This window comes from Nothoprocta perdicaria, unplaced genomic scaffold, assembly GCF_003342845.1.
Source record: "Nothoprocta perdicaria isolate Ctin4 unplaced genomic scaffold, notPer1 scaffold_1, whole genome shotgun sequence".
Classification (NCBI taxonomy): Eukaryota; Metazoa; Chordata; class Aves; order Tinamiformes; family Tinamidae; genus Nothoprocta; species Nothoprocta perdicaria.
This window is the reverse complement of record NW_020454093.1, coordinates 5,791,329-5,814,571: the sequence shown is the minus strand read 5'-3', so window position 1 is coordinate 5,814,571 and position 23,243 is coordinate 5,791,329. Positions and strand designations below refer to the sequence as shown.

Below are 23,243 nucleotides of genomic sequence, written 5' to 3'. Positions count from 1 at the left end.
GGTGGCCATGCATCTGCGAGGAACCCAGCCTGGCCACAGGCATATTTTTCCATGGGTATATCCCTGCTGGTTAATAACGAGGCTTGGCCTGGGCACAGCTAGCACACATCCCTGGGGACTGCTGTCCAGCAGGGAGCTGCCTTCCATGCTTCTCTGCTCCCGGGACTGGAGGTGACACCTCGTTTGAGACCTCGTCTCGAATGAGACACCGTGTTCCCATGTCACAGCAGGCTTTCTCCAACCCATATGGCAGAGGGTTTGTGTCCAGCAAGCAGGATCTGCACTTCCTTATTTTTTAAACTAAAATCCCATGGACAAACCTCACGGGCAACCAAGGAAGGCAAGGCCACAGCAGACACAAAGCGATCTCATCCCGGTCTCTTTTGCAGATGCCGCTGCCAACGAGCGACGCCGGCTCTTGATGTCCACCTGGGCAGGCCGAGACGCCAGGGAAATGGGAGCTTGCAGGAACCCAGCACCATCTGCTGCTGGCCCCTGCCAGGCCTGGCCTGCAGTGTGCACAGAGTGCAGGCAGGACAGCAGCAGGGAGGCGGTCAGTGCTTCCCGCCCCTCGCTGCCGCCTCGCCAGGACGCGCAGAAAGGGCAGGAGAGGAGCACGGGGCTGGGCACTGCTCCAGCCGTCGTGATGCTGTGCAGGTGGGACATTTGCGGAGTAAATCTGGTCCCTGTGCCTAAGGAAATGGAAATGGGAGCAGACAAATAGTAGTAATATTGCTCTCAGCATCCTAAAAATGATTGCTGCATTGCAGGAAGACGCCTGTGAAGCAGTAAATAGCTCACCTGGAGGCCAAGTACTTCTGTTTTAGAGGTACCATTTGTGCTTTCTGCATGCATCGCAAAATACACAATTATGTAGAGTTTAACAAATCAGATAACACTGGCAATTTATTCCATTTTTACCTGTTTTTCATGGCTGTGATTTTCCTGAATGCATTTCCTATTCAGAACTAGCTGTAGAAGAAATCAGATTCTATAAATTTTTTTGACTTGTTGACTGTGAATTGCTTGTTCCAAGTATTTGACATTTAAAGTATATTAGTAATGCTTAATTAGGTGCAAAATAATACACAGAAATGTTTCTGCTGTCTTGTTGTATATGGTTAATTTCTAAAATAGGATTTTGACTGCAAACAGGCACAATTACGAGCTTTTAATTAACTTTACTGAAAGTTTTGTCAGAATTATTTCAAATTCACTTTGCTTTGATAATGTACTGCTAGTGTTTACTAGAACATTTCTAGGAAGCAAATTCAACTAATGTAGATGAAACTAATTGTGTTTTCCTGAGGCCAAAATATCGCAGAACTTTTCAAGTGTTCTTTCAATTCTGTGGTGATGTTTGGCTTTGAGAGGGTCAGCAAAGGAAATGCAGGAAAAGATAGAAAAATGAGCCTGACACCTACTCTGAAAAAAGAAACTGAGTGCTTCAAATAAACAAATAAAATACAAATATTGACTACATTTACGCAAATGATGTGGAACAGGCAAAGAGCAGCACATGCAGACCTTTACTACACATCCCAGCAGACTTAGAACAGCTGAGTAAGAGCTGAACTCTTCTGAAATAGATCGCGTTTTCAGTGATGCTATTTTGTACTAATTGAATGGAAATAGTGATGTCTGGGACTTGAGCTGATATTTTCATCCTATTAATCAGGAATGGCCAACATAGATCTGCAGAAATGGTTAGCAATCCATGACTTGTGTCACTGACTTGGAAAACATATTAGGAACAATATTTTACTTCCCAAAGTTACACCTCATCTTCAAGAAAAGATGGCACCATTGAAAAATCTGAGCTCAGGAAAATAAAATGTAAATGAATGCCTGCAGTTGCAGAAAGCTGAGAGACCTGACACATCAGGAGGCATAATGTCATGGCAAAACGCAGGATAAGAGAAATAACAGTATTCAGTGGTGCCTGAAGCAGGCTGCTTGTGGTGGAGCATGATGGATAGCATGGAGGGGTTACTTGGAGAATGAGTCCAGTCAGACACACCTGGCTGCCTGGATCAGACAAGAAAATGGGCAGGCTCAGGCACGGGCGTAGCAAGGATATCCTTGCCGTGCTGCACGCTGTCATGTCTGGGGCAGAAAAAAAACGTGTCCTGTGCAGCAGGATGATGAGCAGTGTGGAGGTCAAGCATGTAGCGCTGTGCTCGAGACCTGACCAGACCGTCAGTACGTGCAGATGGATGGATGTGCACGGCTCTGGGTGTTTGCAGTCCATGCTGACACTGTGGTTTGTGGTGAAGGGAAATTTCCTATGCAGCTGCAAATGCTATGTCCTGTTTTGCCTGTCATGTTCCTGACAGATTGGGTGGTAATTCTCAGCAGAAAAGGTCTTCCTCTGCCCACTGTACAGTGCAGTGGTAACTGCCTCGTAATGCCTTCCAGCTCAGAGCTGGCTGAGCGCAGAGAGAGAAAAACACTCTGGCACTCTGCAGTCTGCTTTCACCGGGGGATGCTGGCATGGAAGCTGCCACTTTGCACCAGACCAAATGGTGGAGTGGCAGGGAGGGTCTCCAGAGTACAGGAACTTCAACATGACGTAGACAACCACATCAGGAGAAAAGCTCCAGATGAGGCAAAAAAACAAAGGAACCAAGAGAGTTCAGTTGATTCAGTTGCTTTATGTTTATACCTTGAAGATATAGATAGCTCAGGTCAAGAGGTACAGTTCACTTTTACCCAGACTAAGACAGCAAACTGCAATTGTCTCAGACAAGGACTCTTGCTGCTTTCAGGAAGATGTGTGAATAGGGCAATTGGTGCTGGAGAGGCTGCCCATAGAGACATTCAAAGGTCTCTTATCAGAGAGATTCAGTGGAAATTAATGAAGAAATTCATAGGAACTGTGTAGCAGGTGGACCTGTGAAAAGGCTGAGGTCAAGTTGTATGTCCAGAACAGCCTCCCTTGGCTGTGATCACTGCAAATGTAAGTAACTAACTTCATGCCATTCAGCCTTGCAGGACGAGTGGAATGCTGAGAGGCATGCTGCAGGCTACGGCCTGGCCAGGCCCTTCTGGAAAATGGGGGAGAAGAGTTTTTGTTGGGGAGCTCCTGCATGTGCCTAGGCACCTGCATGTGGAGGGAGAGTTGCTGTGGAGCAGCAGGTAACTCCTCAGCAAAGAACAGGCATTTGGTTCTTCCTGAGGGACCAGGGGCTTGGTGCCAGCACTGCTCCCTTTGGTTGTGGCCTCAGTTGCTCCTCTCTGCTGACGTCAGGGCATCGTGGGGCAGGCCGGAGCAGATGCCAGCGGGAATGTGTCTCCTGCACTGTGCACCTCTCTGTGCACTCTCACCACTTCCCTTTCTTCCATTCCCCCCTGGTAGTGGTGGTGGTGGTGGTGGTGCGGCTCCTCCAGACTTCTTTTCTTTCACAAGCAGCTGTTCTCCCTTTTGCCCGGAGAGCTGGTGAGGGGAGAGTGTTGCCACAGGGAGGCCAATAAACCTGTGAGCCTGCATGCAGGAGGAACCATCCATCACATCCCAGTGGACCGGCAGTCAGTCAATGAAGTAACTCCACAGGCACAAGCGTGTACTGCTTCAGGGTCTCTGCATGCCTGCTGAGGAGAGCTGCAAGACAGAGCTAACGATTCACTGACTGTCACCGCATGTTTTCTTTGAGCCGTAGCCCAGAGATGTGCAGAACCCAGGCGGGCAGCTCCGAGCATTGGGAGGCGGTGAAGGTGCACAGGAAGCGGGGACTGAACCTCGTCAGAAGGAGGGCCACCTCACAGGAGGTGAGAAATCCTGCTGCCCAGTTGAGGAGAGCCCCGGGTAGGCAACAGCTGAGATGGGCAGTGCCTGGGGGCTGTGCTGCAGCGTGACAGGTTGGGGCTGCTTCTACCCCAGGTCTGTGTGCTACGTGTGCAACCCATAGGAAAGGAAACCTGGGCAAAGCTGAGGTGCAAAGCCACAGGCTGGAAACAGCCATGCCCAGCCCTTGTTAGCAGTTAGAGGAGCTCTCAGACTTTAATTGCTTCTTGGCCCAGGTCAAGCTCTTCCACATGACTATGCTCAGACTGGTATCTGGAGGCCAATCTGCTTTAGCAGTCTCCAGGCTTTGACAGGCTTTAGCTCAGGTAACCAGCCCCCAGACATGATTTCTGCTGGGCAGCCTGTTGGCCAGACCCCTCCTGAGCTTCCCTGCCCAGCCCTGGCCTCCACAGAGCAGCGGCCCCACACAGCCTGCCCCACACAGCCCTCCTGGCCACTGCTCTGGGGCAACACAGGTGGCTGGGGCAGCAGCACGCAGACCATGCAAAGCAGCAGCCTGAACTGCTTGCACTTAGCCTACAGACAGTGCCCGAGACACCGAAAAAGCTGGCACCGCCGCCACACAACCCCGTTCCTCTGCTTCCTTTTCACCCCAGAAGGCATTAGCTGTGTGGGAAGGCCAGGAAGCCACTGCGTTCATTCCCTTTCTCCTTCCTGTCTGGTCTTGCCTTGTCACTGCGCGTTTTGTCTCTTCTTGACTTCCAGCTGCTTCTGCCAGGTCAACCTGAAAATCTGCCCATCAGATAACCGAGGGCTCCCTCAGCCTGCTTTTTTGCTAGGCTAAGTCATCAGGAGGCCATACATGTCTTAAAGAATTTTTAGCCCAGAAAACAATTTGCCTTTTTCAGCAGTCACTGCATGAACTCCTTGGTGAAAAAAGCTGCTAATTTCGCTGCCTTTCCTCTCATTTTCAGTAAGACCACACTCAAAGTGACAGATGACTCCATGCTAGCCACGGTGGCAGCATCTGGCCCATGGGTGCCCGAGGATGATGAAACGGTGAAGACATGTGGACCCTGACTTCTCCAAAGTTCATGTAAATGGTTCAGTAAGTTCATCAGCTAATTCCTGTAAGAATATTCATAAGATATATATATATGCATAATATAATATATAATATTATATATTTTTATATCTATAAATTTAAATTTTCATGTAGATTTAGACATGTGAGTATGTAAACCTTGAAGTTTGAAAAGAGAGTACTTTTTTTCTGTAGCTCACTAGTGTCAGCCGTTTCAAATACCTTTGAAAAATCTAGCCGCTGGGAGCCTAACTGATTTTTTTGACTGATTTTTGACTTTCTCATTCCTGCCTCTAAGGCACTTGAGAACCTATATGAAGTATCCAGCTAACTTAGTTGCCATAACAATTCTGGTGTTTTAGCTTGAAAAGAGCATGAATGAATCTGTTACCCCTTCCTGTTACCCAGGGCTGCTGTGGCATGGCCCCTTATCTAGAGAGAAGTAGTTACTGTTCTCAGCAAGGGCACCTTCCCACTGTGGTTTGTACTCAGATCAGAATGGAGGGTTTCGTTGAAATAAAAAGTCTAGTCAATATTTAAAACTCTTTGTACTGCATGCTGACTTTCCCAGAAAGAAAGATTTAAGAAAAATTTAAGTTGAAGGTGAATTTTGGGAGTCATCTTGTCCAACCTCCTGCTCCACACAAGGCTAACTTCAAATGTCGTATCAGGAGATATAAATAATATTTTCCATTTATATAACAGCTTTTTCAATTCTTAGGAGTCTGGAGTGTTTTGTAATGCATATGCATGAACAACTATATCCACTACCTGAAATCCTTTAGGTATTTTGAGGTGGAATGTGACCATTCCTCAGCAGCATGTAGCAAAACTTCAAGGAAGTTTAACAGGTGCTTACAAAAAATCTCACATCGCCTCTTACTGAACCTCCTGCCAATCAGTGTGTCCTCATTACTCATTATACCTAACTTACATGACAGGATCATCTTTGTCTCTGAACAATAGGAGGTGGCTGGCATTTTGAAAGAGGACAGTTTTCTAAGGAAGTGTCAAGAAGAAACTGCTTGTTTGCTCCATCTCCCAGGCCTGCTTTCTTTTATGGAACAGATGAAAAATGGAAAAAGCCTTCTTTACAAATTCTTCAAATGTAGCCCAACACACATGCTTTTACTCTCAGCTATGGAAGAACTTCAAAGGTCTTGCTCTACCCTCTAACAGAGCCATCAAAAGCAGTTAAACAGAATGCTAATTATCTTTCTGGAGCCATTTTTTTTCACTGATTGTAAAGCATTATCTAATTAGAGGGATTGTTTGAGAATTCTCATTTGGCATATAGGCTGTCATTTTGGGGAGGATATTTGTTAGCTTTGGTAGCTTTGATTTTCAGCAAAAAGAGGAAATGTTCTTCTCTGATGTGCAAAGTTCAGCTCAACATTGACAAGGGGATAGTGGTCTTGGATGCCCAAGCACTAGTCTGCTGAAAGGGTGCATGGACTGCATGGATTCAGCTGAGCCACAATTTGAGCAAGACAGGGAGGTGAGTGCTTAAAAAAAAAAACAGAAAAAAACCAAAGTAGCTTGAAAACCTTGGTGTTCAGAGGGAGAAATGTGACTCCCTACTACTATATTGAAAATTATATTCTATAGCCATGGATTAGGAAGGCTTATTTGAATACTTACTGCTTAGGGGAAAAAAATCTAATTCTTGACTATTTCTTTACTAAAGACAAAATCTGGACAGTGGTAGGAGTGCTGCAATAGCCAGTGTTGAATTTGGATGTAGTCACGTTTTCCTTTCTTCCAAAGAGAAATGCCAGACAATTTCTTTTGAGTCACTGGGCAACCAACCAAAATGGACAAACGAGCGTTTTCTAGATGTCATTATTGATAACACATGACTGGCATTTTAGCAAGCAAACCTTCTCCCATTCCTGAGCCATGCTGTGCATTAGGTGGGCCCGGGGCTCCCCAGCACTGCTTGTGAACGTGCTCAAGTTCCTCCGATGGAATGCCGAGATTGTGAAAATATGAGAGACTAGTCCCGTCTTGCTAGCTGGCACAGCGGCCACAGCAAAGATATGAGTAACTTTGCCTTCCAAGTACAAAATGATTGCTGGCAGTACACTGTGAACATGTCAACTTAGGGGAACATATTAAGAAAAGGCCCATCAGTGGTTTTCTTTCTTTAAATGGTAGCCACTGAAAAGTTATGCAAACACTTCAGCTGTGGAATATATAATCTGACGTTTGGCAGGGCTCCTTTGTTGATCCAAGGAGTGAAGTATGCAGTGGATGGCTAGCAGTTGTTTCAGTGCTTATTCAAAATGATAAACTATATTAGATGTGTTTTTTTTTCCCCCACTTCTGCTCTAACTAGGTCACTCCCAGTAAATAAACCTGATTCCTTGGTTTTCTAACAATGAAATGTTCTTTTAGCGGCCACAGGCTAGTACAGAGGGAGCTGCAAAAGGGAATCAGAGAGAGATGGACGGAGTATGAGCCTGTGGCTATACATGAAAACGAGCCCAAACCAGAACCATCGATCTAAAACATTCACCCAAGCAAACGTGGTTGGTTTTAGTAAAACTATTCCCTGATCCAAGCCACCCAAGTTAAAACCTGGCCAAAGAGGTGCTGCTAAATTAAAAACATTTTCTGCACACTTCTAATCAAAAAGAATGTGCCTGAAATCAAAGCCTGTTTGTGGAGTCTGCCCCTGTAGTCTCAAGGTTTGGGCAACCTGGCCTAAACTCCTTCAGGCATTGATTTTGCAACAAGGGGAGCAAGAGGAGGAGAAAATCCCAAGTTGTGTCTCCAGAACTTAATCAGGTTTTGCTCACTGCCTAAGAAGGTTTACATGATAAATAAAGAAACCATATTTTCCACAGAAGATCCTTTAGCACCTGATATAACATAGTCTGTGCAACCACTGAGGAAAGAAAGCCATGTGCTGACTGTGCATTTTAACACCCTTAGAGAGAAAAAGAAAAGACCTGATTAAAATAAAATATTATTTTTATCATGTTTTCTTTCTACCTATTATCTACTCCATGTAAATACTCCCCCATTACTTCATTTTGAGGAGTTAAGCTCTTTCTAAATAGAATGCATTATGGATATGGACAAAGCTCAAATGATATCAAAAGGATCACGTGCTTTTCTAAATTTAAAAGAATGCCCTTAAAAATAGATATTGAGATGCTCAGTAATCAGAAAAAAAATATGAACTAATTAGTCAGGCATCAGTTTTACAGAAATCAACTGTTTTGAGAAGATAGGTCTTCAAATAATTTGGAAAATAAGAAGGAATTTGAAAAGAGTAACTGCTTCATCTGAGAAAAATCAGTAAATAGTGAAATGTGTGAAGACAATAAAACAAAATATTTCATTGCCACTGGAATACAAGACCTTGAATTGGAAACCACAAATTATTGCTATTTTCTGATCTAAGCTGCATATTTTCTATTTCCTATGATTTTCTGTTAGTTGAATCCTTGCTTACCCACACAGCCACTATTCAGAGCATATTAAACTTCTAAGGTTTAGTAACTGCAAGGTAGTGTTATAGGTTCTTGTAAGTTCTGCCTATTTCAGGGTTAGTAATAACAGTAATTCCTGTTGATTACCCACTGTTATCATTCTGTATCCACGAGTAGGCTGAATCATCTGTGAATCCTCACCTAATTCTAACCCAAGCACAAGGAACCCAAGGTAAAACTCAAATGAGAATCTTGCTACTGAGATTGGCTCACTTGGCCAACAACAGAAATGGCTCTTCTCTGAGCTTTCTCCTCGGCCTTGGTGGTCTTAAAATGTCCATTGACCTTATTCTTGTCCCAAAAGCTCATGGCAGCTCCTCTATGTCCTGCCTGATAGTAGTACCTATGTCATAGTCAGCACTGGATTCTTCCTTTCTCTTACCCAGGCTTGCATGTGCTCCAATGTATCACGACAGTATCATTTTGTGGTTCCTTCCCACAGCCTTTGAGATTATGGGGCTGATGTGTGAAATGGAAACCTTTGGTCTCACACACCAATATGTGCTGTGACTCCCTCTTAAAATTCTCCTATCCTAGAAACAGACTCACACCCACGCGCATACACAGACAGAAACTTCACATCCTGCCACTAGGCTTTGATACACTGAGCCATATAAAATATATGGTACCCTTGTGGTTGGAGGAACCCTATGGAAATAAATCCAACACAACCAATACATGGTGATTTAGTATGAAATATTACCCAAACTCGTCCTGATGCTACATAGCATCTGTTGAATCAAAGAGAAATGAAGGAAGGAAGCCATCATTTAAAACACTAAAAGAAATGAAAGATGTTCAAGATCAGACTTTTTCTTCTTTTTTTTTTCCTTTTGAGAATGAATGAGCCTTCACATTCCTTGCAGCATTTTTCACTCAAATACAGCAGCTATAACCAAGACATCTGGTCAAAGGCTGCAGCATTGCTAATATTTACTCCACAAAGAGAAAGCCATGCACAATTTTATTAGATCTGCTAGGGAAAAATGACTTTCACAGGATCCACTGACAGTGAATGACTGGGTGATAACCCAACATGATGAAATTTTATGTTAATAAGAGCATTTTCTACCATGCACATGGGGAAAAATGTCCTGCCCTTACACACATATAGATAAACTCTAAATGAGAAAGTGTCTGCATTTCAATAAGAAATTCAGGAAGACAGGAATCATGGAAGAAAATTCTTTGCTAGCACCACCTCTGCATTAAGAAATCTTAATGTTAGGATTTTTAAAAATGATTAGCAAGCAAGAGGAAACTCACTTGCCACGGAAGATAGAAACTTTCTTCTTCCTACTGTGTTCAGTACTAGTTATGCCAGCACAGAACGTGAAAGGTTCAAAAAAAGAATATTGAGAAGAAGATTTAGGAATACAGAATGGCATCTGCACAATGGAGAGTGATGGCTGATAGAACTCTGGCTTGGAAAAGAGGCAACAACAAGGTGAAATCCTGGACTACAAAACCAAGGGAGCAATCATGAGCAGACTACATGGACTGCTGGCCTGTCCCAGTGTGGATGTTTGCATGTGGGAGGTTTGTAGGCTGCTTGCAATGATGTAGAAAATTGGCAGGGTAGTGTGTAAGGCTATTGTCATGCCCAGGCAAGACAAAGGCAAATACAGAAGAATTCCAACTTTCTTTTCTGAAGTGTTTGCTACTATGGATGAGGCTCAGAAAGGAAGGAGAGCCTGAAATTGTGTCATCTGGTCCACCGAAGGGATGACATCAGCTGTCCACCCTCAAAGCATCGTTTGGGTGGAACAGACCATGATTCCCTCTTTGGTTGCACCATGCGTCAGCAGGAGCAGCACACTGGGAGGGAGGGAAAGGCTTGCACCCGCTCCTAGCAATCTTCCACGGAGGGCTGAAGAGCAACGCAATGGATGTGGTCTCTGTACTTTGACCTTTGAGACAAGCCACCAGTGCCAAGCTTTCCCTTCCTCTTTTGTGCTGCGTAATAAGGGCAGGTCAGAATCCTGTCACTGGTTTGGAGGCTTATCAGCAATGTATCAGAGCTCACCCAGCCTCTGGAAAGCGGTCTGGAGCTCCCACAAGAAAAGATTTATTGTACTTTGTTCTTCCAGCTAGGCTGGAGTCGCCCTAAGAGCAGTTTTTCTCTCTCTTCTGACATCTGAGAGCTCTACTTCTGCCTGGAGCCTGGAAGCCTAGAGGTTGGCAAAAAGTAATCAAGAAGTAATTACCCTTTCAGAAATAATTCAGTTCAGGTTTGGATACAATTTTGGATGAAGGCTTCAGGGCAGCGGAGAATTTTTATTGTACTGGAGTCTTCTGGCTCTGCCTTAGGCAGCGAAAGGCTGTGTTTTAGCTTGCTCGTTAGGGCAGAAATAAGCTCACTCACAAAAGCATATGCATGCACGTATCTGTAACAAAGTTACAGCAAAAATCAGAGTTCATTAAAATTCCTCTTTGCAGTGTTCCTATCTTTAAAGGGAACAATTTCAGTTCTGTAGTCCTTGCTACTTTCCATGAACCCTTCATTTTTAATGAAAACATTTCCCTCTCTGATGCTTATGCTTCATCCAAAAGCTATGTTCTGTTGCAAAGATGGAGAGATGAGGGTCAACGGCAGTGCTCGCACAGCTGAAACGAGGCTGTTGCAACACCATCCTTGTGAGCAGCCTCTGCCCTCAGCCTCTGCCTGTAGGACTGGGCCTGGCAACGAGAGGACTCCCAGTTACCCACCCCAGGCCAGACTGTGTGCTCGCCGCTTGCCCTTCGAGGAGGAGGAGGAGGAGGAGGCGGCGCCAGGGCTGCCTGGCGCTGCCAGCTCTGCCGCATGTTGTTAGGCACCGTTTCCCTGCCCTCGGGCAGCGCCAGCTGGATGTCCCAGAGCTGCTCTGCCCAGCAACAAATACTAATTGCAAATGAAGCCTTGGAGGCTGCGCCTGCTTCCATAACAGCTTGCTCATCTCAAATGTCGGCCTCTCCTCCACTGCTCTGAGCACGGGCCTCCTGTGCGGCCTCCGTGGCTCCGCAGGGTGTGATGGGCGCCGCAGGTCACACACGCTGGGGTGGCCGCTGTGGGCCAAGCCTCAGAGAGGGATCGTGTCCCCTCTTCACTATCAGCAGTGCCGCTGAGGCAGGAGCTGCTGAGGTAACGTGTGCCTGGTGTGGGCCCTCAGCCCACCTGCAGGTGCAGGTGCTTGCACCGGGCTCCTCTGCCGGCGCTCCGTGTCCCTGGGGCTGTGTCGGGGCAGGGAAGGCGGCTCCCGCCTTGCTCCTCACAGCGGGCCATGGAGCTGGGGCCGGGCCGCGTGCCAGGGAGCCAGCAGTGCCAAGGGCCGGCCTGCCCTGGCAGGAGGCGGCAGTGGGCATGGAGCTGCCGAGAAGCACAGGTCAGGCTGTGGTGAATTATAATTCAGTCCTTGGCTCATCTCTGGAAGCAAATTGCCCTTCGCTATGGGTAGAGGGTAAGTGCAGAGTCTAGTCCTAAGTGAGTCCAGAGAGCTGAGATCAAGCAAACCATTATGTGTGATTTCCTGAACCTTTGGCATAAACCTCACATACAGAGGGTTGTTCCTGAAGGCAACTATTAACGTTATACCAATGTTGAAAACAATTATGTTTTATCTTGATAGAAGCCGAATTCTGTTGTGTGCCACAACGTACCACGCAATGCAAGATGCCAAAGCACGATGAGCTCCCTCCTTGAGCTGAAAAAGACTGGCAAATTGTGGAGCGTGGGCTCAGGCTGAGGAGGGAAAGCAAGATGAGAGGGAAAGCAAGACAAGAGCTGCCTTCTTGTTGGCCTCTGGCTGTGGACGGCTGAAGAGACTTGTGCCGAGGCAGTCACGGAGCAAGAGGGCAGTGAGGGGGAGAGGAGAGGTCTGCCACCTTCACCAGGGCGAGTGAGGCAGCAGCAATGACGAGCAGTGCCAAGGCTGCACTGGTGGGGTGGATGGATGCAGAGGATCGAGAAGGAAGGTTGGGCCAAGCAAGCGGGGCTCGGTGTTCCTTTGCACCATGCAGCAGTGAGGGTCTGCAAGCAGTGCTGTGGGCAAGTGGAAATCATTGCCAGCCAGCCCGTCACATGCACGCTCAGGGTGCTGCCCAAAGATCAACGTGTGCCGTGCTGCAGGAGGACAGCCAGCAGCAGGAGCATGCGTGCTGGATAGAGATGTCAGCTGCTGAGCTAATGGCTCGCGACAGACAAAATGATTTGCCATCAGGTACCTTTGAAGTGGATGTGATTTCTTTTCCACGGCCTCTTTTTACGCCTTAATTAGATTTCAAACTTGGTGGTCAGTGCTCCAGACAAAGCTTGCATGGCTCCCAGCAGGATTCTGGACCGCACCGGTGCCTGTGCTTGGGGGACGAGACAGTATTTTCTCAGTGTTGCCTTCATGCACCACAAGGACCCATTTGTGAATCAGCCCAACCCCACCCTTTCCTTCTCTTTATGGGTTTGGAGTGGAGCAATCTGGCTGCAGACCAGCAATGCAAGTAAGAATACGCTTAATTTCAAGCATGTGACTAGCAACAGGGGGCTGCTCCCATGCTGTGCCCAGAGGATACTGAGTGGGGGTCAGCACGTGGAAGCTGGGGTCCGTGATGCCCAGCATGGTCAGGCGAGGCCTCAACGCCTGCCCAAGGAGCACATGGCAGGGTGCAGCTGGCTGCTTCCCATCACCTTTTTGGGCCTTGTGCTGCAGCCCCAAGACCTCCCTGCACTTTGGCAAAGCCAAGGCCTGGCTCCTGCTAGCCCTGCCTGGCTACAGTGTCTGCCTGGTGGCAACAGCCCAGCAGATCTCACCTTCCCACTGTCTGCGCGCAGCTCGTGGCACTTTGCAATCTAGCACATGATCGCTTCAGTGGCTCGCACCAGTTTGTGTGAGCTTCCCATGCCAAGCAGCTGCAAGGCAAAAGAGGCAGCGCATTGCAGCGCGTCACTGCATGCACGTATCCCCAAGCCTTCCCTCGGCAGGCTGCAGCGGGCCACCTCTGTGCTCCAAGAAGGGACCCAGCTCCGCCTGCTCCTAAGGCTCGCTTTGGTGCTAAAGGGTTACATCCCGAGGGCTGCTCCTGCACGTTTCCATTCTGCTTCCTGCATTGCTTTCAGACAAAGATCCATTTTACTGGAAGAGATTTCTGCAAGCTGGAGCTACAGTCAAGAGGAGTTCACCTGATTAAGGACCTTTGCTTTTAAGACTTGCCAAAGACAATTAAGTGCTCTTTGTATTGAGTACAAACTCTGCATTGTATTGGGAAGTTTCCAGCTCTGCTGGTAATGGGATCCACAAAAGAGTAAAGATAGGCAGATAGAGACAGTTTTTAAAAAGAGAGCATAATTCACTAGCTACTCCCATATTACTTGGAGATACCATCTTGGGTCTGGTTGAAGTATCTAAGAAGAGAAACACACCATGGCTTGTTTGATTTGGGTTTTACCCCGTGGTACTGTATACCTCATTCATAATGTAGTTCCAAATTACTATTATCAAAATTTATGTGCATATTTCATGGTCTTTCATTTATTGCTACATACATATCATTTCAGTATGCTGGAATTCCATGACATTCCCCCTTGGCAAAAAGTATGATGTTGCATTTATGTTTACACTTAGTTATTCAAAATTTATTTCAGAGGCTCAGAAATGAAGGGGATTTTTGGACCAAAATTTCAACTTTTGCTTGAACTGAAACTGACACATGAAGATTTTCCTTCCAGACTATGTTTGCAGGTTAGTATTACTTTAGTTAAAGAGTGGACTTACAGTAAATTAATCTACCATTAAATTATACTCTTCTTTGAGATCACATTTTGTTGCACTTATTTCTTTGGCTTCCAGGAACAACTTTGACCCTTGCAAGTACTTCTTAAACGTAAGCAATGAGTTTGGTTCTTTGGTATTTGCTAGTTTGTGTAAGGTATAGATCACTAACAAAGTGATCATGTGTATGTACTTTGAAAGTTTCATGTATTTCAGCATGAATGATTAGCCACCTGAGACATCTTGTCAGAAGCATGTGTTTTCCATTTGCTATCCCTCATGCATCCTTCTCTTTCTTTTTAATAGTCTTATTAGGCCAGATGAATAAAAAAGCCAGGTAGGTGATCAGCAGAACAAAAATTGCCTATAGGGGACAGAAGAAATGGACAGTTCTTGAAGAATTTATTGGCAAAATAATCAGCCATGAAAGCAGATGATTTCACAGTAGCAGATATTTCACAGTCGCCAACTTGGACAAACATGTCTCACTGAGTTTTAGCCTTGAAAATCTGGCAGGAACTAGTCAGTTTTGACACCTATGATCCCTATATCTTTAGACTGTGCTCGCTTCTTACAGTGTAGTGTATACAAGACAATGTTTTGGTAGCCCATTTTTGCCTGAATATTTTCCCAGAAATTGTGTTTAGCTAGCCACCTGTAGTCTTTAACAAAAATGACTTTGAGTAAACATGCTTAACAATGTTAGAACCGACCATAAATTGAGGCAGTCAGTAAAGAGCAGGAGGGCTGGACTGGATGATCTCTAGAGGTCTTTCCCAACCTTAACCATTCTGTGAGTCTGTGATAAACAGCAGGGCAGAAAGAACGGAGCAGAACTCCACTGCATACAAAGTTAATTCCATACATGTTTAAATCTCTACCTTTTAAAGACTGCATATGCCTAATGCTAAGAACTTCTATGAGTACATATGTGAATATTAGCAAAATAGTGATTTCTTAGGAAAATATTTGTTGGACATTAGCCCCCTGCCTACAACCTCACCTCCAGGGATTCATGGAAAGCTATAAATACCATCTGCAAGGGTGATATGCCATTATAGATTAGAAATTAGCCAGGTGTATGACCAGATGACTGTAAGTGATCAAATTGCTGCTTGCCTGGTCTTAACCTACCCTAGGTATCAAGTTAAACATGTTGTCTTAAACCATGAGTGTGGCTGAACCTCCAGTGTTTTTACTCCTGTGAGCCTTAGAGAAGGAACGTTTGTGAGGGGTTCTGCAACTGCTTGACTGGAAGGCCACGTATCCCCTGGGGAGGATATGGCCCCATGGGAATAGAGTAGACAACAGGCCAGAAAGGTAAGCTCTAAACATGGTGAGAAGTTAACCATTGGCTTCACAGGGAACACTGGGAGGACCTGGAAAGGAATGAGAAGGGAACATGGTATCAATTAAACCTGACAGGGAGCAAGGGGGCTCTGCTGAGGGTTTTGTTGTGAATTGGTGCTGGCTGAAGAGCACTCTTTCAGCATCACCCTTCTGAAACAAAAAGGCAGATGTGGAATATCTCAAATAGTGCCACTGCCAGATAGATTTTCCTGAGAGGACTAACACATTTGGGCCTGTTGTGTGTCATCCCAAAGCTTTTGCTCACTGTATATGAGGCTGCAGGGAACTCAGCAGACCTTCCCTGTTACTCTGCATGAGATTTGGACACAGGCAAAATCCTGTAGAGAGACTGTTGATCCCCCTCCTCTCACCCAAGATAGCTATCTGTGAAACTGAACTTCACCCGTGGAAAATAGGACATGAAATTCAACTTGCTTGACCCCCATTCTTTGAGGGTTAAGCTAAACTAGTTTAAATTACCTCTGTTGCGCTGTGGGCCAAAAGATGGAGGGATTGCTGGCTTTAAAATTAACTGAGCACTCAGATACATCTCTCTGACTTTTATATTAACCAAACCACTTAAGAAGAAAACCTGAGAGTGTAGTCAACTCTTAATGCTTCTTGATAGCATCTGGTACTGATCATTGTCAGGTATGAAATACTAAACCCTTCAGCCCACTGTCTGATCTGGTTTTGATAATTCTTGCTTTCCTTAAAAAAATCTGGACAAACTTTTTTAAAGTGTTTCCATATTATGCTTGTTAAAGTGCTCATGGAAAAGACTATTTTTGGGTGGTGATCCTTCTTTTACTACTCATACTATTGTGCAGCAGTGAATGATGGCCGGTTGCCACTTCCAAGTTCTTTACCAACTCCTACCACTCACTACTTCTGATTCATTACTTCAGCACATGTCTCAAGTCCCAGTGCAGAATCTATCAGGTCATAAGTGGTGAAGGCATCATCTGCTACCAGCTGTGGGCAGATATGCTAAAACACAGTATGCTGAGGAGTCTCACAGCTTGCAGGTTTGCTAAGTGAACGTGCAAGCCCCTATTTTGCAATGAGCTCTGTGTGGGTGTGTCCATGTGCTGTCTTACTTCACCAGGCGTCTTTGCATAGATCCCTTTTGAAGGTTTATTTTTCTACTTTTTTGGAACTGTTGGGCTTGTAATTTGCATACCTTACAGATCTCTCTGCAAAACTTTACCAGTTCCATCCTTTTTATGACATCCTTTTTTTTTTTTTCCTAGCTCCTGCCATTCTTATGTCATGGTTGTTCTTATGCACTAAAATGTGCTAAAATGCCTCATTAAGATGAACAGTTTAAGGGGGAGGATTTTTAACCTACTTCATTTTGAACATACTTAACACAAATCTGTGGATTAAAGCTAAATTCATCAATTTCTTCTTAGCGTGACATCACATGTAAATGATTCTTCCAGCTGCACAATGACAAACATTGACAAAATAATGTGCTCGAAAAAGACTTGGTGTGATTTTGCAAATGCATTCCCTGGCAATCTTTCTTCAACCTGCTTTAGCAGCAAACGAAAACAGAAAAGAATTCTCGAGATTTGGGCCAATATTCACAAATGCAATCTTCCTCAAGGCTATTAAATCTCTGATTGTGACAGATAGGTACAGCTTGAAAATATTCTTCATCTTAAAGCCTTTCAGTATTACCTCGTCTGCACGTTGCCATTGCCTGCAAAGCCTAATGAGCAATAATTTTCTTGAACCATAGCTTGCTGCCTAAGGTCTGGTATTTCTGTCTATCCTTCTTTCTCTCATTTTGGCTCCTACTTTGATGGTTTCACTTTAGTCAGATTAGCAAAAAAGATAAAGATGCGTTTCTACTAATAAGTCTCCTGGAGTCCCAGCCAATTGGCTGAAGGGCTGAGGATGTTGAAAATACATATCCAATTATGATCTGGCTGAGGCTCCCATTTGGCTAATGTATCAAATGTCAGTTCCAACTGAAAAAAGCACACTCTGTCACTAATGTTGTTTTATACATAGCACAAAGTGTACTCTTGAGAAATAGCCTCATCTTCTGATACTCTGAAAACCTTTCTTAAAAAATCAGGGAAGGATAAATTACCCAAAAGTTCAAACCCAGACACACAGAAAAAAGATTTATGCAGGTTTCTCCACCAAACTAGGGAACAGAGAGACGAACATGTTTAAAAACCTTGATTAATTCCATGCCATAGATTTTTCAAAATATGCAGCAACATGTGCCCAAATATCACAGATGAGCATCTAAATCAACATCTCTAACCATTTTCTAATTGCAGAAGAAGCACTAACAGCCTACACGTGTTTTATCCACCAGGGAACGAAGTAACAGTTCAAGAATACAAAACTATGAATTGGAGGAACTGTGGTTAAGGTAAGGAAACTGTCCAGGGATTATGTATTATTCTATCCTTCTACTCCCAAGTCATTCTGTTCCAAGCACTGCTATTGCACGGAATGCTAAAGAATTAAAGTCTTGTTCTCACTCGTAAGATGCATTACTGTTTGCTTTACTCTTGCCTTTCCCCCTTTTTTAGCAAAAGTATTCTATAATGCACTGGAGTTTTGTGTAAAAAAGAGTCAATATTATTGTTTAGTTTTCCAAGATGAAAGACTGCTGGGTAGAAAAGATCCTCCTCTCCATTTGTGGGTTGTACTGCCTGTGCTTAGTAAATGTTTATTTATTTTTTTATGTCTTGGAAAGTAGACAAGTACTGTGGTTAAAAAAGATTCTCTTTTCTTTGGTTACTGGCAAAAAAAGATAAAACAACTATAAGCTGAGGCAGGAGAAACCAGAATATGTGAACATGTTCCAATATTTTAGTCCCAAATCAGTCAGCTAAAAATAAATACGTTAAGTCTTCAGAGAGTTGGTCTCAGTAATCATTCGTGTGTCTCATAAGCATAGTTTACTTTTGCAAACATCAGCTCTCATGTACTTTTCTCTTTGATATTCACTAATACTTGAGCACACCAAGTACCTGTACTTCCCGTTTCTTCCACAATACATTTGTTTTAAGTATAGCAGATTAATAACTAAACAGTGCCACCACTTAAAAAAATAATTTCTGGCCTCGGTAATTCCTCTGCATATGTTCATTCAAAACAAAATGAGTGTTGATCAAAGTCAAGGTATGACCTTCTCTTCCTCTCTCCTGAAAGATCCTGTTAATCCCTTAGACCTAGATATTTGATAACCCTCAAATGGTATTTAGGATGGGTGCCTAATTTTTTTTTTTTTTTTTTTTTTTTTTGTAGACCCAAGTCCTGCCTGGATTTCCACGCACACAAAACACTGTGGATAACACACAACCCTTAAAAAGCCTTGGCTTTTGAAAACCAGTGCCGAGGCACTTGGGAGGGGAGAAGCCAAGCAGGGAATGGTGATGGGAGCTGTGGTGGGCGCAGCTCACAGCACAGCGGGCTCTGGAGGCCCAGGCTGGAGGCTCTGGTGTTGGCTCCTGATGTTGTCCTCCTAGGTTATGTTTGCACTGCTGAGCCCAGGAGCTCTGCTCCTTTTTGACATCGTGCACAAAACCCACACAGAAGGGCCAGGACCTGCCACCTGCCCTCGCAGCGGAGCTCAAGGTCACCGGGCTTGCAAAGGACAAAAAGGTGCTTAAGGGAATTTCAGATTCTTGACACTCATTGTAACTTACTGTGCTATATATTTTTAAAGTCACTGGCATTCCTTTCATTGCCAGAGGTTAGGCCTGGCAAGGGCAGCGCTTTGTCGCTCTAAAAGTGTTTGTGGAGAGCTCAGCTAGCTAGTTATCATTTCAATTTGTCTTTTTAAAACTAGGCCACTAGGGCCTGGCAAATGGCCTGGAAAAGTCTATATAGGCTTCGTGCTGTCAGCTCAGTTTTACAGATCTCATTTTGGTTTGGCAGGTTTCAGGCTGCCCGGGGAGTCATTTGGCCAGTGTCTTGTTAGTGCCGAGGACATTTTCCAAGTCAGAACGTAGCCAAGTTGTCATGAACTTTACTAATGGAGGATGGAGTGCAGAGGCTGTAGGTTGGAGTTGTTTTTCCGAAGGCTAAACCCAAATCCTGAACACGCAAAATGGAAAATGTTGCAACAGGCAGCGTGAGATCTAGAAAGCAATCCTTGGTCGGGCTACCAGCTCGCCGGCCATATTTGCACCAGGCCCGAGCAGGCCGGCGTCAGGCCTAGGCTGCTGCGAGTGGGCCGAGGGGAGCGCAGCGGCCGGGCCCTGGCCAAGAGCCCATGGGCAGCCCAGCTCCTGCGTCCACATGAGGGATAGGCATCTTTGGGCCACCAAGGGTGGCTTAGGAGCTTTGCAGACAGGTCATTTCTCTTCCTCAAGGCGACAACGCCTCGTACGTCCTCAATTTTCAAGAAGGCCACTGTAGACTTACTAGTAAGTCTACAGTCTACAGTCTACTAAGTCTATTACTATATTTGCATTTCTTTGACCATTAGAAGTCAGATATATAGGATAGTTCAGTCACTGAAGAAAAAACATCCTAGCTCTTCTCTTGAGCACCAGATCTTTATTTAAGCTCCAGGCCCAAAGCAATAAAAGTATATGCAGGGATTGTACAAGAGATTCCAGCATTTGACTGCTATGGAGTAAGCAGGAATATGGTTGAAAACTCTCAGTGGAGTGTGTGTGGGTATAAGCATGCTCACACAACTGAAACATCTGTGCTGGTAAAAAGAGAATCAATGCTGAGAGAAAAGCAGAACACCTGCCTCTCCCACAGTTATTTTCTTTGGAGCAATACAGATTATGGAAAACAAGAATTTAAACTCCCATTTCAAAAAAAAAAAAAAAAAAAAAAAAAAAAGGGGGGAAGAGAAAGGAAGGGAAGGAGAGAGAAGGAAAAAGGGGAGTATATTTCAGACTGCAAGTTAAATGTTGTGGGACTGGTCTTATTTTGCAATATAACTAACTAAAAAGGTCTTTAGAAAGATATGAAAGAACTTCCCCCTTCACCTCCATAACTAGATCTTATTACTGGTATATTATTGTGAGAGCTATCGAATTAAGTTGCCTAATACTTTGAAGATAATACATTTACAAGCTTTTTGAAGAGGTTCTGACAACCTTTTTACTCTCAAAAGACCTTTGAAGGCTTGTGGGTGAAAAAAAAAAACCTTTGTCCCATGAAATTTAATGCAGGAGTTGCAAAGAAAAATCGTGCCAAAATTCCCTATTATTATTCCCTCCCTTGTTCTCTGGGAAATAATGCGATAGACTTGTGTGGAACCACTGCAAAATGAAGGAGAAACAGTCACCACATTTGGATCATGTCCTCATTCCTAAAAAAAAAAAAAAAAAAGTGTAGAGAATGTAATGGGAATGAGCCAAGAGCATTCAACAGGACCAAAAAGGAAGTTTATAGAAAGGCCTCCGAGATACTTGCACTGTATTTTAATGCTGAGACCCAGAGAGTTCTAAAAATCTCAAATAGCATTTTCTAGGAAATTATATATGTGATATGAGAATGATTTGGGTTAGTTAAATAGTACTTATGTAAAATTATTGGTTCCAGTTACATTTTCTAAGCCACTTTGGAACCAAAAGAGAGTCCCAGCATCTCCCTGAAAAGTCAGATCCGCTCAGAGAACTGCAGGTAGCCCAGACTTATATACTCATGTAAGGTACATAAAAGATACTTTTTGATCTGCTTAGTAAGTCAGGAATGAGGACTAAGCTCACAAAGCCAGGTATCGTGATGTTACGTTAGTCAAGACAACAGCGTGTCTTCAAATTAGCAGTGTCTGTGATTCTGTCTGCTGTTCTAGGGTATATTTAAGCTCTGTGTACTATTTTCACATGCAGTTTTATACATTTGAAGGCTATAATTAAATTTAAAAATAATGAAAAACTTATTTGAATTCAAATTAGATAGAAACCATGCCTTAGCCTTGAGCCTTTTTTTTTTTTCCCCTGCATTTTTTCTGCTTGTGGGTTTTGTTGTTGTTGCTATTGCTCTGTTTTAAAGAAAGAGCAAAAAGACAGTGGAAAAACTCTACATCTTTATTTTAATGGTAGCTTTTGGATTTCAAAAGAATTTGGATGGGCTAAGGATGGTGTCAGGAATGTGATGTCTGAGACACAGTGAGGAAGTTTCTAACATTTTCCTGATCTATATAATGTTTCTGTGAAGAAAAGAAGACTTTTTAATAGGGCACTTGCCTGGGAGGTAGGAGAGAAAGGTCTAATTCCCAACTGTGCCCCAGACTTTCCATTTGACCTCGGACTAGTCACTCAGAGCAGGAGCACATCACTAACCTGAAGCCATCCTGAAGATAGGTATCTAAGCCTAGCTAGTTATTTAGGTCTCCTGTATCATTCAGGCAGAATGACAGGCATGTCCAGAGTACAGTTCATCCTATTTTAGGACAATTGTCCAAGAAAGAAGGAATGAATCACTCTCTGGAGATACCTGTCTATCTTCATTGACTGTAGAGCGAGTCTAGATGACTAGCTCTGATTAGATGCCTAATTTCTGGGGTAGGTAAAAAGGGAGGTGAGCTGGAGCCCACCCTTAGTCTTTGTGTACTTCTGTACTCATATTTGTGAAACAGACATGTTGTCCTCATCTGAGGGCACCTCCAGGATAAATATGAGAAGCTTGGGACATTCTCATGTGTGACACTCAGGAGGGAGACATAGGCATCAGAGAGCACTTTGTTAGAATATATCTCTGGTTCTTAAGATGGGAATACTTTTGTAATGAGGGAAAACTCTCCAAATGAAAGGATTTTTTTTGTAGTGCAATGACTTTCTGAGGTGAAAGTATCCACTGGAGCTTTTGACACCTCTTGTGGTGCCAGAAAAGTGCAGTCTTTGCACGTAGCGTATGTATTTGAATCCTGCTGGTGGCTGCTACATTAGAAATACAAAATATCTGAAGTAGCTTAATGGAGGGCTGATCAGAGACCTTCTGAGGATGAAAAAGACTGTATGCTGAAAATGGGAGAGCATGGAAGCAATATTTTACCAAGGGAGTTACAACCAGGATGAGAGGCAAAAGAAATGTTCACCACCAGTAAAAGAAAAAGGTGAGATACCAGCCTTATAGAAGTGATTCAACCTTGCAGTTAATTCTTCTCTTTGAAAAACCTTAAAACCTTCTGCACAGTGTACCAGACTCTCAGCCTTTCCCTCCCACTGCCACTCAGGACAGCAGCAAACAGGGTAAAGAAGCTGTGACACTGTTCTTCATGTGAAGAAGGTACATCATGTTAAAAGGGTCCTGTCTCAAGGGATGCTTGTGTTGCAGTCACTTAAGACCAGATGCACTTGTCAAGTGCCCTCATATTCTTGCAAGCTGTCCTCAGGTAATCCTGCATGTTGGAGATGTGTTGTCACATGGACCGTCACACTTCCTGCACAGAATGTGAAAGATCTGAACTTGCTGCATGTCCTGGTACTGCTCTGGACTTCGGGTCTGCTTGTAATGAGTGCATGCAAACTGAGGTAGGAGCCAACACAGTTTCTGATAATCAGGAAACTGAAATTGCCCACATGGCAAGGCTGGCCAGGGACTAATTTGGAAATAAGCTTCCAAGTCTTTTGGTTCCTACTCCACATTTTGTCTGCTGGAGATAGTACCTCTTCTAAATAGGGATTCTTGTTCCCACTCCAAACTATGGATTCCAGCCCTTGTGTAAAGTGCCCTGAAATAAGAAAGCTCTATAAAAGTGTCAGCATGAATTAGTGCTTCTCTTGCTCTGGATAAACCACAGATATTGAAGGGAGGCAAAAAAACTCTCCAGTTCTGATGATATTTTTTGTCGGGTTAGCGGGAGGCCGATTTAAACCCTGCAG

General features: G+C 44.2%; 1 long non-coding RNA gene across 2 annotated transcripts; it reads left to right on the top strand.

The window, feature by feature from the left end:
• The first annotated feature begins 412 nt into the window (after window positions 1-412).
• Window positions 413-18,802, top strand: LOC112945588. 2 transcript variants are annotated; one of them, XR_003249042.1, is made up of 5 exons: window positions 413-657; window positions 4,720-4,853; window positions 13,941-14,037; window positions 17,756-17,812; window positions 18,697-18,802. It is a non-coding gene; the product is annotated as an uncharacterized LOC112945588 (long non-coding RNA). The 2 variants fall into 2 exon arrangements; XR_003249043.1 differs by lacking the exon at window positions 413-657 and adding an exon at window positions 3,718-3,768.
• Window positions 18,803-23,243: the final 4,441 nt, after the last annotated feature.